We start from the raw sequence: 18,116 nt of genomic DNA, 5'->3' as shown, positions 1-18,116 counted from the left end.
CCAATCAACTGTCCAGCTCTTGGCTCCATCCCTCCCCCTCCTGACTTCTCCTATCGTTTTGGATCTCCCCCTCCCCCTCCCGCTTTCAAATCTCTTACTCGCTCTTCCTTTAGTTAGTCCTGACGAAGGGTCTCGGCCGGAAACGTCGACTGTACCTCTTCCTAGAGACGCTGCCTGGCCTGCTGCATTCACCAGCAACTTTGATGTGTGTTGCATCCACAACCACCCTTTGCCTTCTGTGGGCAAGCCAATTCTGGATCCACAAAGCAAGGCCTTCTTGGATCCCATGCCTCATTAATTTCTGAATAAACCTTGCATGGGGAACCTTATCAAATGCCTTACTGAAATCCATATACACGACATCCACTGTTCTTCCTTCATCTACGTGTCTTGTTACATCCTCAAAGAATTCAATTAGGCTTGTAAGGCACGACCTGCCCTTGACAAAGCTATGCTGACTATCCTTAATCAGATTATGCCGTTCCAAATGTCCATAAATCCTGCCTCTCAGGATCTTCCCCAACAACTTGTCCACCATTGAAGTAAGGCTCACTGGTCTATAATTTTTTGGGTTAACTCTACTCCTTTTCTTGAACAAGGAAACAACATTTCCAACCTTCCAATCCTCTGGTACTTCTCGTGACCCTATTGATAACGCAAAGATCATTGCCAGAGGCTCAGCAATCTCCCTCGCTTCCCACAGTTGCCTGGGGTATATCTCGTCAAGATCCAGTTTATCCTCTTTCTTAATCTCTATACACTCAGTATTTCAGTCCACTGTAAGTCATCCCCACAATTGCCAAGGTCCTTTTCCTTGGTGAAAATTGAAGCAAAGTATTCATTAAGTGTCTCTGCTACCTCCTTTCTACTATCGCACCTGATGGGTCCTATTCTCACACAACTCATCCTCTTGCTGTTCACATACTTGTGGAATGCCTTGGGGGTTTCTTTAATCCTGTTCACCAAGGCCTTTTCATGGCCCCTTCTAGCTCTCCTAATTTCATTCTTGAGCTCCTTCCTGGCACCCTTGTTATTTTTTAGAGCAATGGTGAGTTATCAATAAAAATTTTGCAATTGACAATGGATAAGATGTTCCGCAGCATAAACTATTGCTCATGTAATGAGAATGACATTTTTGTGTTTTTGCCATTCCTACTGGGGTAGAAAATCAATTCATCAAAAGTGGAAGGTTGAATTTTCTTTTGGCAGTTGTCTTTACCCAGAATAGAGCAATCCACTGCCATATCTGTATTCATCTTTGCGGATTCATTCTTCATCTTTACCTTGATATCCTATTGCTTCCTGCTGTTTTCAACTCCCTCAGTGAGACTGCAATGTTACACAGACTCCTTCCCTCTATCCCTGAATTAGGTTGTTTGACAAGGTTTCCCTTTTTGAAGAGATTAGATTGATATGCACAAGTGGTACAAGATTGATAGGGTTGCTTTGATTAGTTTGTGTTTGTTTTTACAATGCCATAAATACATGTCCATTCTTCTGACATATATAACACTAAGCCTCCTTAAAGGATTAGACTAGTAGTGAATGGTCATTGCATTTATAGCAGGATGGACACCACTTACTGTATATAGACGTGAAGCAGACTTTGTTTTGGGAATAGAATATCTGCAATTGTCTGCTGACTATAAGTATGTCATATTGTGCCTAGTGATGGACGAAATTAATTGGCATATTTTGATACCATTCTATTAAGAATGCAATTTTGTAAGCCAGATCAAAGAGAAGATGTGTGCTTAACAATTTGCACTGAATCTACTCATCATTTAAGCCACAAATCCACCCTGCAGTGCATGGTTTATGAATTCATCAAAGTTGCAATGTCTGGATAATCATTTAATGCAGCAATCTATTCACAGACTCTTCTTCTTGCCCTTTGATTTCTCGTGCCAAACTTGGAACTACTGTAACCGCTGTTTTAACTGACTATGGGTTGAATAATCCTCAAATTTCTGTAGCTACCCAGTCAATGAAGCTTCTTTGGCTCTGTGAGACTACCAGATCGGTAGACATGTAATAACTGTTAGAACCAACCACTGTCAATAGAATCACTTTCCTACACTCTTTTATGGCAAAATACTCTGCTGGTGCATTCACCCACACATATTAGCCTCCATTTATCCATTTTCCTGTCTAAAAAGTGATACTGTTACATTCAAGTCTGCTTGGCATTGTGTTCAATCTTACTGTGTTTAACTCTCCTGGGGTTTCTCTTCTTGTTGGTGTGAGTCCATTTCTTACAATACTATTAACCAGCAAGGCCTCAACATTACATGCAGGTTTACTGATTCATGGTTTACTAATACTTGTGGAAACATTGATGTCCTTGCTCTTTTCTCTTCACTAACTGTAGAGTTTTGAGATTCCAATAGTTTTTCTTTTCACCCGCTTCTCTTTTGTAACGGCTGACATTTACTTTTGGTCTTCTGTACTGTCAATCATTGGCTGATGTTTCCAAGAGCTCCTTCAAAGTATTTCTTTTTTCTCCAGCCCAAATGCATGACAAGTCACTGAAATATTGTTCATTTTTAGTCATAAAATCAAACATTCTGCAGTCTTTGCTAACTTTACTGCTGGTTGTGGTGTTTTGGTAGGTGATCTATTGCAGAAATAATGAGGGTGTAGTAAGTAAACTCTAGGAGATGTTGGCATCTTTAGAACCATCTTTAGAACATGTGTAGCATGTTATTGAAGACCAGAAACAAATACCTTATGTTATTATACTACTTCGAGCTGTTGGCCAGAAAGGACTACAGTCTACAAATCAGTGAATTTAAGTGAATCAAGGACAGTGGAATCAGACAGACCAATTGTCTTTGTTCTTGCCATGTGCTTGGGAATGGAGGCTGCCATTTTGTGGAACTGTTTTACATCCTCCATTTTGTGAGCTGGTTGCTTGGCTTGATCAGTGTTTTAAAGTGCACACAATGATGCCTCAGGTAATCTGCTGGACTAAGGATCATTTTCCTTTTCAAATAGGAAGTTACAAACGTTTGTATTTGTGAGGTGTTGTTTGGTTGGATATAACATGCAGATTTGTGAATGATGGGGTGATTCAAGCTGATTGCTGATTGAGAACGAAGAGCCATAGATGACAGATTGTCATTTAGTGGGAAGAGGGCAATAAATGGATGCTGGCTTAGAGCTGAGCCAATAAAAATGTGTTAAAGGTCAGACACATGACCTACAGCCAATAACACTGGAATGTAACGTTTCAACTTGTGAGGAATGGATATAAAAGCAGAGGTTTTCAGATACAAGATAGCAATAACTCTCCAGAGACCAACTATCACAGACGTGAGGTGCCCCATGGACGTGGAGATTCAAAATGGGCCTATGAGGAAACCGTGACCAACCGCAGAAACTTCTTTTTAACTGATATTATCTTTTCTATTCTCTGACTGTTCATGGAAGGTCAAAGAAACTTATTACATGTGCACACAGGTATTTGGTTGTGTAACTTCACCTGTTCTTCCATTGAGGCAATAAAGGTACCTGTGGGTAATTACAGATTGTCGCTGTGCTTCCCTGATTGTTATTACCAGAGGTGATTTTTGTAACTGAGCTGTGGAAAATTGGAGCAGGAATAGACCCTTCAGTCCTTCAGGCCTCCTTCCTCACCACTGCACCATCCTCCGAGTGAAGACATCCTTCCTAATCTTGTTTCTTAATGGTGTACTCTGTATCATGAAGGTGTGACCTTTGCTACAGGACTCTAACTATCTGGATGAACCTTCCTGCATCTGGTCTGCCAAGTCCTGTTAGAAATTTATAAGGTTCCCTGAGATCTCCTTCCATTCTTGTACACTCCAGTGAACAGAGATGCAATTACACAATTTCTCATCCTACATGAAGCCTGTTATTCCGGGAATCTGTCAAGCCAACCTTTGTTGTTCTTCCTCCACGTGAAGACTAAGTATATAACCAACAGGCCCCGCATATAATTGTTATTACATTGTATGTGGATGTGACTCATCTACATATTTATATACAAATATACCACATTCACTCTGAGATCACTCTTGCAACACTTCCTACTGGTCCTTAAATCTTGACTCCTATACAGTTTCTTTCCCTAGCTGCCTTAAAATTGTGTGGACACAGGTGAAGACATGGGTGATTTCCACCAAAGGCCATCAGGGTTGTCAGCATAAATGAGACAATCCAGAGAATCTGCACAATCCCAATGGTCCCATTCTCAACCAGACCCCAGATGAGAGTGCATTCCAGGAACCTGCCTACACCAGCTTATTGCATCTGCTTGTTAAGTGTTTCACAACAGCTTGTTGATTTAGAGGTTAACCCTAAATCATGCAGCTTCAAATATCGACACATAGAAGACTATGGACTAAGTGCTGATAAATGGGATTAGGGCAGATAGGTGGGCCAAAATGCCTGTTTCTGTGCTGTACAACTTTATAAATCTGTAACTTTGACCCCCAGTGCAAAGTACACCTATAGTTACAATTGCTTGCTTCGTCGAGCACCTTTACCCTGTGGTATTTCCTGGTAGCCACCCATTCTAATTCAATTTCCCATTCCTATCCTGCCACTTCAGTCCACGGCCTCCCCTACTGCTGTGATGAGGCCACACTTGGGTTGAAGGAACAACACCTCAAATTCCATCAGGGTGGCCTCCAAACTGATGACTTGAATATTGATTTTGTTACCTTCTTGTAATTTCTGTGGAAGACCTTTTCCCATGGTCCACTATACTGTACTAATAGATTCCTTCATCTTCAGCCCTTTACCTCTTTAACTTATCATCTCCCAGCTCCTTACTTCTTAACCCCCTCCCCATTCAGCCATCTTCCCCCTCACTTGGTTTCACCTGCCAATTTATACTCCTTCCCCTCCCCCACCTTCTTATTCTGTCTCCTACCCCCCGTCCTGTTGACTGTTTATTCCTCTCCATAGAGGAATCAGTTATCAAAGATGTGATAACAGCACATTTGGAAAGCGGTGAAATTATCGGGCAAAGTCAACATGGATTTGTGAAGGGAAAATCATGTCTGACGAATCTCATTGAATTTTTTGAGGATGTAACTAGTAGAGTGGATGGGGGGAACTAGTGGATGTGGTATACTTGGATTTTCAAAAAGCTTTTGACAAGGTCCCACACAGGAGATTAGTGTGCAAACTTAAAGCACATGGTATTGGGGGTAAGGTATTGATGTGGATGGAGAATTGGTTAGCAGACAGGAAGCAAAGAGTGGGAATAAACGGGACCTTTTCAGAATGGCAGGCGGTGACTAGTGGGGTACCGCAAGGCTCAGTGCTGTGACCCCAGTTGTTTACAATATATATTAATGACTTGGATGAGGGAATTAAATGCAGCATCTCCAAGTTTGCGGATGACACGAAGCTGGATGGCAGTGTTAGCTGTGAGGAGGATGCTAAGAGGATGCAGAGTGACTTGGATAGGTTGGGTGAGTGGGCAAATTCATGCAGATGCAATTTAATGTGGATAAATGTGAAGTTATCCACTTTGGTAGCAAAAATAGGAAAACAGATTATTATCTGAATGGTGGCCGATTAGGAAAAGGGGAGGTGCAACGAGACCTGGGTGTCATTATACACCAGTCATTGAAAGTGGGCATGCAGGTACAGCAGGCGGTGAAAAAGGCGAATGGTATGCTGGCATTTATAGCAAGAGGATTTGAGTACAGGAGCAGGGAGGTACTACTGCAGTTGTACAAGGCCTTGGTGAGACCACACCTGGAGTATTTTGTGCAGTTTTGGTCCCCTAATCTGAGGAAAGACATCCTTGCCATAGAGGGAGTACAAAGAAGGTTCACCAGATTGATTCCTGGGATGGCAGGACTTTCATATGAAGAAAGACTGGATGAACTGGGCTTGTACTCATTGGAATTTAGAAGATTGAGGGGGGATCTGATTGAAATGTATAAAATCCTAAAGGGATTGGACAGGCTAGATGCAGGAAGATTGTTCCCGATGTTGGGGAAGTCCAGAACAAGGGGTCACAGTTTGAGGATAAAGGAGAAGCCTTTTAGGACCGAGATTAGGAAAAACTTCTTCACTCAGAGAGTGGTGAATCTGTGGAATTCTCTGCCACAGGAAGCAGTTGAGGCCAGTACGTTGGCTATATTTAAGAGGGAGTTAGATATGGCCCTTGTGGCTACGGGGATCAGGGGGTATGGAGGGAAGGCTGGGGCGGGGTTCTGAGTTGGATGATCAGCCATGATCATAATAAATGGCGGTGCAGGCTCGAAGGGCCGAATGGCCTACTCCTGCACCTATTTTCTATGTTTCTATGTTTCTATAGACAGGCAGAGTTCCTCCAGCATTTTGTGTATGTTGTACTACAATTACTGGAGTGTTTTTCCTATGATGCTTATTGATTCCAGTTTTACTGGGGTGCATTAATGCCATGTTTGGTCAAATCTTATTTGTGGGATGGTGCAGCCAAAACCAATGCTTTGGCCCTTAGTTGCCTCGATGGAGGTACTATTGAGCTATCTCCTTGAACTTTTGCCGTCCTTCTGGTGAAGATACAACTGTTGAACAGGATTAACAACCTGCGACAAGGAAGGACTGACAATATATTTTGAAGACAGCATTAGAGGGGTACCCAGGGCACCCGTTCCCTTGTCCATGGTGATAAAGACTGTAGGTCTGTAAGGTGTTGTTACATTGGCCTAAATGAGTAACTGCATTTCACTTTGTAGATCATGCAACCTGCATAGTGGAGCAAAGAGTGTGTAGGCAGCTGACGGGATACCAATCAAGTGAACTGTTTTGTCCCTGTGGCATCAAGCTTTCTTAATTTTGTTTGAGCTATTTCTTAAAGCTTATGAATGCCATGTCTCTAGTCCAGAGTCTTTGAGGTGCAAGGAGGTGAGTCACTCACAAGAGTGGCCTCTAACCTTTTTTTTATGGACACAGTACTGAGGTGGCTGGTTCAGCTCGGTTTCAAGACAATGGCAATGATATTGATGATAGTTCCTTGGCAATAGTGATGCCTTTGAATGCCAAGGTTGTGTGGTCACGATCTCCTATTGGAGATAATCATTGCCCGACACTTGTGTGGTGTGAATATTTTGTGTCATTTATCAGCCGGAATCTAAGAAATTGCGTAGCTGTTGACACGCTCACGCGTACACTGCTTTATTTTCAGAGGAGTGGTGAGTGGTAGGGTACATTGTACAGTCACCAGTAGACATCATAATATGATGCATTTGCAGATTGCTGAGCTGAGAGCACTGCTGTGAGAAATTCCTGCAGCACCGTCCTCAGCCTGAGATGACTGACCTTCCACAACTGCAAATATCACCCTTTGTGCAAGCCTGAGGATCAATTTCTTCTTGATTCCCATTTAGTTTTGTCCTGGCTCTTTGATACAAATGTAAAATACTTTTAATTTCAAGACTTCTGTGGCTGTCAGTTCAATGACTTTGTAGCAGGTCATTTTTTTTTCAAACTGCCTCTAGTACTAAAGCTATCACAAGAAGGTCAGTGACTTTACAATTCAAAATAGGATGTATCGGCACATTGCCGTATCTTTGGATTTTTTATTCCTTTGTGTGAAAATGTGATAACAGAATGCTAGAAGGCAATTTTACTCAAACATTTTCATGAAACCAGCAATAAGTAAAAAAAAATGTAGTGTGGTGTAAAGAAATATGCTGACCTGATGTGTGAATGATTTTTACCCTGCATTTCTATAATCCTTGCATTATTGTGACTGCTGATCCTGTAATAAGACCAAATATTCAGCTGCAAGGAAAAAGTGCTATTCAGGTTGTTTATGGAACAACACAAGACTTCTGCTGGGGTAATAATTCCTTTCCTACTTCACTATTTAAAATCTCAGCAAAATTACTCACCAAATGGAAAAAAACTGAACACATTAATGAATTAAAATAAAGTGAACTACTAGTCTATCATTAAACTGACAGAAAATTTCATAAGCACAAGTGCCAAGTCAAATCACTGTTATAACCTCTAACATCAGATAGCTCAGGAAGCTACGGTGCCTGTAATTATAATGAATAAGAGAAAATTGATCATGTGTTCATTCCAACAAGCTTGTTATTAACTCAAGATTTTGGATGGGAGGGTTACAGATAATAGATCATAGTTTTCACTCTTCTCAAATAAAGCAATAAGTGCTCTATTTTTGTCCGTGTTTAATAACTGTCACTCCACATGATGAGAACAATCAGTTCTTTGAATAAGGTAGTAGGATCATGAGTGTCCAATCATGATTTATTCATTGTTTTTTCAGTGCACATTATATGCATTTCCAAGGTGGAAAGCCAATTATCCAAGCATTCTTTTATAATATAAGAAGTAAAAATGATTTAATAGCAGAAAATATTCAGCAGCAAAATAAAAACAGCAGCTTGAAACGTTAGAAATGTTTAATGATTTAAATTTTAATTTTTTCACTGAACCCTAGTTTGGGGGAAAAAAAGGGCTTTTTTTTTCCAAGTTTAATTGGAGACCCAGAATTTTGGCAAAGTGGTTGCATGATTGAGAGACAGGGACACAATGGGATGGTCATGCTCGTAGATGGGAAGGAGCTGCAAAGGTAAAATAATGATTTGGGAAATTCTAGCCCTTCTCAATTTAGAAGTAAAGGTTAAATATAGAAATGAATGTTTCCTGATGAAAATAGATGTGTCAGTCTGAAAGATGAATGAATATAAGAATGTTGGGGGAGGAGGGGGGGAAGGTGGCAGAATATGTATAAGCTTGCTCTCCCTCTCAGCAGCATAGCTGATTGTGTGCCTCTCCTATTTACCATCTATTTTTCATATAATGTCTTGAAAACCTATTGATGTTGATGTCAACCTTGAATAACTGAGCATCAACAACTCACTGAAGTCAAGGGTTCTAAACATTTATAACTTGCTGAATTAAGGAATTTTTTTCCTCACTCCCAGTGTTAAATGTACAACCCTTCATCAGAACACTTTACATCTTCTTTCTAATTTTGTAAAAAAAGAAAATCCCTCCTGAATTTACTCCTCCGCTCCTCTGCCGAACCTTGCAGATCTCAATAAGAATGCTGCTCACTCTTCTAAACTCCAGTGAGTATGTGTCACTTTTATTCAATCTCTTTTTCTGGGAATGCATTCTCTGAATCTATGCTGCACTGATTTCAGAGTAAATAAGCAAACAATGTTCCAAACAAGGTCTCAGCAAGACTTCTTCACTCTTGCAGCTTAAACCCTGACAAGAAAGGCCAACATCTTCCCAATATCTACAAGTTTACTTTCTGTCAGCACAATAAAAACACAAGGCACTAAAGCACACAAAATTCTATGAACTAGGTATGATCAGCAGGTCCGGTAGCATCTGTGAACGGAGAAACAGAGTTAATGCTTCAGGTCAGTGGTCTGCTGATAAGTCACTAACCTGAAATATTAACTTTATTTACTTCTCTCCATGAATGCTGCCTGACCTGTCAAGTATTTTTAGCATTTCTTGCATATATTTTAAATGTCCAATACCTGCAATATCTTATTTACTTTTTAATTAACTCCTTTCACTTCTTTTACAACTTCTTTTTATTTCAGCTGTGGTTCTGCTATTGTTGGAGCCTGTTATCTACATTCCGGCCATGTGCTTTCAGGCCGATCGGGTGATCTGGTGATTTGCTGACTCTGAGAGTGTCCCATGAGGCTGCAAGCACGGAGGCCAGGAGGCTAGGAGACAGGGCACAAGCTCATGATCAACTCCATCTCTCACTGACCTCGCCGATTAAAATACAGGGGAAGATTGAAATCATCTAAGTGAGTGCGGAGGCTGGAGGAGGGTGCCTGGAGGGGTGGGGGGAGCGCTGCAGATAATGAGCACTGAGCTGTACTGAAATATGCCTTTTGATTTTTGTGCTTTATATTCGGTGTCTTTGCCAGTTTATTAGTTGCCATTTGTGCAATATTTTTTGTGCATGGGAGTTGGGGGTTGATGTTTTTCTTTGAACAGGTTGGTTACATGCTTCTTTGTTTCACGGCTGTCTGTGGGGAAAATGAATTTCAGGGTTGTATGTTGCATTCATACTTTGATAATAAATGGACTTCCAATCTCAAATCTTTGTATCATTGAAAAAGGAAATCTATTTTTCAATTCGTATGAAAATTCCTCAACCTTACATTTCCCCACATAATTTCCATTTGTTACTACCTCGATCACTTGCATAATTTGATTACATCCTTTCACAGATTCATTCTGTACCCTTCACATTTACTTCTATCCTTGAATCATCAGCAAACTAGAATGCAAATTATTTTATCTTTTAATATGTCATTTAAAATTGTGAACATTTCAAGTTCCAGTAATAATCCCTGCGCCACCACATTACTAATAGTATGCCAAGCTGAAAATGAACCATTTTCTCTTACTTTCTTAAAACAATCTATCCACAATAATGTTGTTACTCCAAGCCTGAAACTCTTTATTTTATGTAAAAACTTTAGGCAAGGTAATAATGAATGCGTTTTGAAAATCTAGGTTTACAGCATCCATTATACACTCAACTAGTTACATAAAAGGCACTGCCATACTTGTCAAACATGAATTTATTTTCATTAAAATATGCTAATTCTACCAATTTTGTAATGATTTTCCGAGAGATACATTGTCTTATTCTTAATAATGGATTGAAGTACTTGCCAAAGTCAACAAAGGGTTAACTGGGCTTTTTTTCCCACTACAGTTCTTTTCCCCTTGCTTCTTTAAATATGGTTTTCTAGTTATTGTCTTTCAATCTGCTGGAACATTTCCAAAATACAGGAATATTTTGAAAATTGTCACTACATCAATCCTATTTACCAGCTCTGTAAAGCAATAGTACAACAACCTTGACCACTTCACACTACAATGGACTTTGTGTTCTTTCTGGTATAATTTTGTATAATTTATGTTTATTCTATGCCTTTCTGGTGAATGTTGTGTCTTCAGTGCCATGTTCCTGTGAAGCTGCTGCAAATAAGTTTTTCCTTGGGGCTGTGCATACTCGTCCTTGTGACCTTTGACTTTGACTTTGATGTAGCCAGTTTCTCTGCAGCCTTAGGAGCAGGCACCCTGGGGATAAACTCTAGTGCAGGGGAAATGCCTTGTTATATTTTTTTTTCTCATGCTTTCAGTGATATGAATAAGTTTCCGGTCCTCCCTATCATTAGACCTCACACCTGCACACCATCATTTTAACTATATTTATTATCATTTCTGCAAAGTTTGTCCTGTCACTCTCTCTAAAGGAGTAATTTTTTTGATATTATATTTCTTTTTCTGTTATTATAGAAGCTCTTACATTTTGGTAACAGTCTCATAATCTCTATCTGTTGTAATTTTGTGCTGCTTTCTAAAACTCAGCCAATCCTCATGCTCACTCCTATTTCTAGCAACATAATACTAGTAAGTTGATTTTCTTCTACTATAGCACAGTATTACTTTACTACTTTATACTTTATTGTCGCCAAACAATTGGTACTAGAACGGACAATCATCACAGCGATATCTGATTCTGCGCTTCACACTCCCTGGATTACAGATATTAAATATTAAAAATAGTTAAATTAGTAAATATTGAAAACTTAAACTATAAATCATAAATAGAAAATAGAAAAATGGGAAGTAAGGTAGTGCAAAAAAACCGAGAGGCAGGTCCGGATATTTGGAGAGTATGGCCCAGATCCGGGTCAGGATCTGTTCAGCAGTCTTATCACAGTTGGAAAGAAGCTGTTCCCAAATCTGGCTGCACGAGTCTTCAAGGTCCTGAACCTTCTCCCGGAGGGAAGAGGGACGAAAAGTCTGTTGGCTGGCTGGGTCATGGCCTTGATTATCCTGGCAGCACTGCTCCGACAGCGTGCGGTGTAAAGTGAGTCCACGGACGGAAGATTGGTTTGTGTGATGTGCTGCGCCGTGTTCACGATCTTCTGCAGCTTAGCCATGGTTGAATCACTTTTTTTATGCATTACATCTCTCAATGTTTTCTTAGGTCGTGTTAACATTTGTAGATTTGACAAACAAAGTTGTGCAGCACACAAATTAGAGTGGCATTTGTATTTGTAAAGAAGTCTTCCACAGTATCAAGGTATCCTAATAAGCCTGACTGACATAAAGTTCTTTTGAAATGCGCTGTAATTTATGATGCAGGGCAGACAACTTGTAGATAGCAGGCACAATGAAATAAATGACCACATAATCTGTTCCAGAGTTAATTGAATAATAAATAGTGACAAGGATCCTTTTCTGTGAATAGTGGTATCGCCATATAAACTAAGTAGACAATTTATTAGGTACCTTCTATACCTAATAAAGAGGCATCTATGTCCCTGTGCATGGTCTTCTGAGGCTGTAGCCCATTCACCACAAGATTTGGCATTTTGTGCGTTCAGTGATGCTCTTCTGCACACCACTGTTGTAACGCATAATTATTTGAGTTACTGTCGCCTTCCTGTCAGTTTAAACTAGTCTGGCCATTTTCTTTTGACCTCTCTTATTAACAAAGCATGTTTGTCCACAGATCTGCTCCTCACTGGATGGTCTTTTGTTTCTCGCATCATCCTGCTGTAAACTCTAGAGACACTTGAGTGTGAAAGTGCCAGGAGGTCAGCAGTTTTTGAGATACTCAAACCACCCCACCTGGCACCAACAATCATTCCACGGTCAAAGTCCTCTTCCTTATTCTGACGTTTGGTCTGAACAACAACTGAACCTCTTGGCCATGCTGCATGCTTTTATGCATTGAGTTGCTGCCTCATGATTGGCTGAATGGTTATTTGCATCAGCGAGCCGGTGTACCTAATATAGTGACCACAGGCTGTACATCTACCTGAGAAGGTACTGGTGGCTGCACCTTGATACTGTAACTAGGAACAGCTCTCCCTCAGCACTATACTGAATTAGCAACCTAAATTTCTTGCTTAAATGTTTGGAGCCAGACATAAAAGTAGAAGCATGAATGCGATTCAGTGAACCTCGGCTGGCACTGATCCAATGCAGGGATGTTTAGGTAGATTAGCAAACACTGTGGCAAAGGTCTAGGCCAATGGGGTGAGAAGAATTGATGAAACGAGATGTTAGAAGCTGTTTTTCTAGCATCAGTAAGTCTTAACTGCAGAAAACATTTTAAAAAGGTCTGGTATCCAAGTGATGTTGAGAATGAGAATCATTCTAATTAAGGGCATATTATACTTTTGAAAGTAATGGCACCTAGACTATCCACTATTCCAGCTTCCACTTTTCTCACTTTAAGTGATTTGGTCTTTAATTGGATATCTTCTATCTCCTATTTTTGGATAGTGCATTTTATTTTAACATGTTTCCTCACAATCAGACTTTCAGTTTAGTGGACAAAGTTATAATTATTTTGGTCAACCTTATTTTAAATTGCAAGCGATCTGGAAGAGTACTGTAGAAGTGACAAACCCTAAGACTTCTGTGACGTGCTTGTAGCATATGGAATTTGTAGAGTAATTTCTGTCAGGCCGAACGATAGACTTAACTCTTGCAGAAATCTTAGCATGTGGGGTCTATGGAACGTCTGTCAAGTGGGATTGATAGCTAGATTCTTTCTTAACTCAGGTTTATTGCTTATGTGTAAACATTAATGTACTTTGTAAGCCCAAGGAATGTTATGTATCTGGACACTGGGAAATTAAGGAATGAGATAGCAAAGAGTGATCCTTAAAATGTCCAAACTGATTTATGAGACTGTGTTAATGGGCATGTGTTGTTCAAATGAAAGAAACCAGACTGTGTTGATGGACGAGATCTAAGAGTTTGTCTATCTTATGGTTATTCTGTGCCTATAAAGCTTTTGGATTTATGGGGCTGCTTTTAAAGTTTTCTTTGGACTTCAACCGGGACTTGGATGTGATCCATGCCTAGAATTTAGGGGTGGGTTTCACGAGTCCAAATTCGCTGTTCTGCTGACAGACAGAAACAATCAAGTGGTGAGCCCAGAAATCTTTGTGACTTGCAGAAATCTTTACGACTTGCTATGTAGTACTTTGTGTCGTTTATTTGTGCTTTCTATTTTATGATAATAAATCAGGTATAAACCTCTTTGTTGTGCTTGTTCGTTTATTTCCATATCAGCAGGAATAGTTAGGTCTGATTAACCCTGCCCGTTACCGTGCTTGAGTTTCATGTGATCAATGTACCATTAAACAATCTATCAAAGATGTGGAATGTCATTTATAATCAATCACAACACTGTAAAGTGTTACATGTTTCTGATCTATCTAATCTATCATAAATGAAAATCAAAAACACACTGCAGACGCTAGAACTCTGAAATAAAAATATAAATTGCTGGGAAAATTCAACAGGTCAGGCACCATCTGTGGAAAGAGAGGCCATTACTGTTTTCACCTTACAGCCCTTTCTCTGAACTTAGGCCGATCATTCAACTGTACCTAGGTCACAGGCATAAACGTTGTTTTTTTTTCATATGGTAATGGAGGTGCAGAGTATTTAACTGAACAAATGAAGTGCAATAAAGAATCCAGTTAGTCAATTTCACATCAGAGGAACATAGAGATGCCAGCCTCTGCAAATTACTCCCTAACAAATGGTTCAAAGCAGGCCAGGCAGCATCTATAGGCAGAGGTACAGTCGACGTTTCGGGCCGAGACCCTTCGTCAGGACTAACTGAAGGAAGAGCTAGTAAAAGACCTCCCCTTTGTACCCAACCCATTATTTATTTATTTATTTATTATTAATTTTTTTTCTCTCCTTTTTCTCTCTCTGTCCCTCTCACTGTACTCCTTGCCCATCCTCTGGGCTTCCCCCTCCCCCTTTCTTTCTCCCTAGGCCTCCCGTCCCATGATCCTCTCATATCCCTTTTGCCAATCAACTTTCCAGCTCTTAGCACCATCCCTCCCCCTCCTGTCTCTTCCTATCATTTCGAATCTCCCCATCCTCCTCCCACTTTCAAATCTCTTACTATCTTTTCTTTCAGTTAGTCCTGACGAATGGTCTCGGCGCGAAACGTCGACTGTACCTCTTCCTATAGACACTGCCTGGCCTGCTGCGTTCACCAGCATTTTGTATGTGTTGCTTGAAATTCCAGCACCTGCAGATTTCCTCGTGCAATGGTTCAAAGGTTCATTTTTTAATCAAAGTATGTATGCAGAATACAACTCTGAGATTTGTCTTCTGCAGATAGCCACAAAACAGAAAAACCATGGACGTTATTGAAAGAAAAGACATCAAACTATCCCTCCCACGCACACATATAAAAGAAAATGAAACAAAAACTCACAAACCCCAAACCCTCAACCCTCTCCTTCACAAAAAAAACTAACATGTCACCCATACGGAAAAAAAGCAACAATAACATCAAACCCCCAACCTCCTGTTTTGCACACACAAAAACAACAAATCACCCACACGGAGAAAAACACCAACAAGAACACCAACCTTCAAATCCCCAGCCCCTTCCTCGCACAAAAGCTTACGTATCGTTTATCTGGAAAACAGCAACATCAAACCCCAACCCCCAACCTGCTAATCAACAACAAGAAAGAAAACAGAGGAAACTGAAGGAGACCAATATGAACTACAGGATCTGGTCTACTCGTTCATTCAGTACCATATCCAAAGGAAATTCTTATGCATTTCAGTAAATCTTGCAGATACCAAAGACCAGTTTAATAGAAGGACCTTAATATACATTCTAGTTCTATTTTCTTCATTAGTAAATAAATATTGGGTGAAAGGGACACAGGCAATTGATAATAGATTCTCATTTTCTTTATATCCTTGAGTTTACTTTCTTTTACTAAATGTATGAACATGTGAGAAAGCTGTTCCATTTTGTGCAAATTTTTCATGATGCTAATTATTTGCCTTTTTTACAAATGGCTCTTCATCATGAAATAGCACAGCATAAATGTCAGCTGGATTTTCCAGAGTGTAATCTGACAAATATTATTGCACTGAATAAGCTACCAGAAAATAAATTTTACTCTGTTTAAAAGAAAGGTTAGAGGGATAAAGACAGCCAGTGGGAGTATTATTGGTATCAGCTCTGGTTTCACAGCTCAGAAATGATGAAGTGTAAATTAACTGTGGGAAATGTAAGAAAAGGCAAAATCTCAAGTGATGTTCAAAATACAATTTGTCTCTGCTTAAAAGGTAATTAAAACACTTAGGCACCTAGTTGGCCTACATTGGACATAATTACAAAATCTGATTTCTCTGTATTTCAAGGGCACTGAAGAAAGTAATATCCAGGTGTGAGATTAAAGACCGAAGATGAGAATTTTCTGCATGAGTTTATTCAGAATCATGAATCCAACTTCCTCTCTCACATCACAAGAGTGAAGGTTCATGTTTTGATCTGTTATCATTTTAATTAAAATATATTTTTCACATCACGCTGCAATTTGTTCCTCTGCTGCCACAGACAAATACAGTGGCATACAAAAGTTCGGGCACCCCTGGTCAAAATTTCTGTTACTGTGAATAGCTAAGCAGTAAAAGAAGAACTGATTTCCAAAAGGCATAAAGTTAAAGATGACACATTTCTTTAATAGTTTAAGCAAGATGACTTTTTTATTTTCATCTTTTACAGTTTCAAAATAACAAAAAGGAAAAGGGCCCGAAGCAAAAGTTTGGGCACCCTGAATGGTCAGTACTTAGTAACACTCCCTTTGGCAAATATCACAGCTTGTAAACACTTTTTGTAGCCAGCTAAGAGTCTTTCAATTCTTGTTTGGGGGATTTTCATCCATTCTTCCTTGCAAAAGGCTTCTAGTTCTGTGAAATTCTTGGGCCATCTTGCATGCACTGCTCTTTTGAGGTCTATCCACAGATTCTCGATGATGTTTAGGTAAGGGGACTATGAGGGCCATGGATAAACCTTCAGCTTGCGCCTCTTGAGGTAGTCCATTGTGGATTTTGAGGTGTGTTTAGGATCATTATCCTGTTGTAGAAGCCATCCTCTTTTCATTGTCAGCTTTTTTACAGATGGTGTGATGTTTGCTTCCAGAATTTGCTGGTGTTTAATTGAATTCATTCTTCCCTCTACCAGTGAAATGTTCCCCGTGCCACTGGCTGCAATATAAGCCCAAGACATGATCAATCCATCCCCATGCTTAACAGTTGGAGAGGTGTTCTTTTCATGAAATTCTGCGCTCTTTTTTCTCTAAACGTACCTTTGCTCATTGCGGCCAAAATTCAGCGTCAGATGTTTGCAAAGGAACATCTAAACAAGCCTGATGCATTTTGGAAACAAGTCCTGCGGACAGATGAAGTTAAAGTAGAAATTTATGGCCGCAATGAGCAAAGGTATGTTCCCCATAACCCTAACCCTGAGATGAAGAAAGAATCCAGCTCCCATCAACAAACGTACAGCCGTTAACAGTGTTTATTAACCAACGAGCATTGCTCACTAGCAGACATACAGTCTCCACGTGTTATGAGTTCAGAAAAGTTAAGTGGTCTTTTGACCTGACATATATTCATTGTTTTACAACATCTAATATGATACTTATATCATTGTTGCCAATGTGCACTCCTAGCTCCTCACCCTCCTTCTTGAGAGTATTGCACAGCTGCTCTGGGACATCCTTGATCCTAACACCTGGGAGGTTACACAGCATTCTGTCATCTTTTTTGCAGCGCAGCCACAGACTCTCCTGTTTGTCCCTTATTGTGTCTCCTATCACTTTTACTCTACCTGACTTGACCCTTCTCTGCTGATCCTCAAGAGCTGGCCTCCATGTCACTGACCTGAGTGCTGCTGCTGTGCACTGATAGGTCGCTCACCCCACCAGTGTCAGTATTACAGTTGATCAAAGGGGACTATGGACATATGAGGGAGGAGCTAGCAAAAGTTGACTGGAAAGAGACCCTAGCAGGGATGACAGTGGAATAACAATGGCAGGTATTTCTGGGAATAATACAGAAGGTGCAGGATCAGTTCATTCCAAAGAAGAAGAAAGGTTCTAAGGGAGTAAGGGGCGACCATGGATGACAAGGGAAGTCAAGGACAGTATAAGAATAAAAGAGAGGAGGTATAACATAGCAAGGATGAGCGGGAAGCCAGAGGATTGGGAGACTTTAAGGAGCAACAGAAGATAACGAAAAAGGCAATACGGGCGGGGTGGGGGGGG

At 40.2% G+C, this 18,116-nt stretch overlaps 1 long non-coding RNA gene across 1 annotated transcript in view; it reads left to right on the top strand.

Annotated features, from left to right (window-relative positions):
* The window catches only part of LOC140206369 (uncharacterized), a 32,718-nt gene extending 20,124 nt beyond the window's left edge, over positions 1–12,594 (top strand). Inside the window, exons 2-3 of the long non-coding RNA XR_011888130.1 lie at positions 9,564–9,779; positions 12,515–12,594. This is a non-coding gene — a long non-coding RNA (uncharacterized lncRNA). The remainder of the gene's footprint in view (positions 1–9,563; positions 9,780–12,514) is intronic.
* The last annotated feature ends 5,522 nt before the right edge of the window (positions 12,595–18,116 follow it).

This window comes from Mobula birostris, chromosome 12 (assembly GCF_030028105.1).
Source record: "Mobula birostris isolate sMobBir1 chromosome 12, sMobBir1.hap1, whole genome shotgun sequence".
NCBI lineage: Eukaryota > Metazoa > Chordata > Chondrichthyes > Myliobatiformes > Myliobatidae > Mobula > Mobula birostris.
The sequence above is the reverse complement of the archived record's forward strand: the minus strand, read 5'-3'. Positions and strand labels throughout refer to the sequence as shown.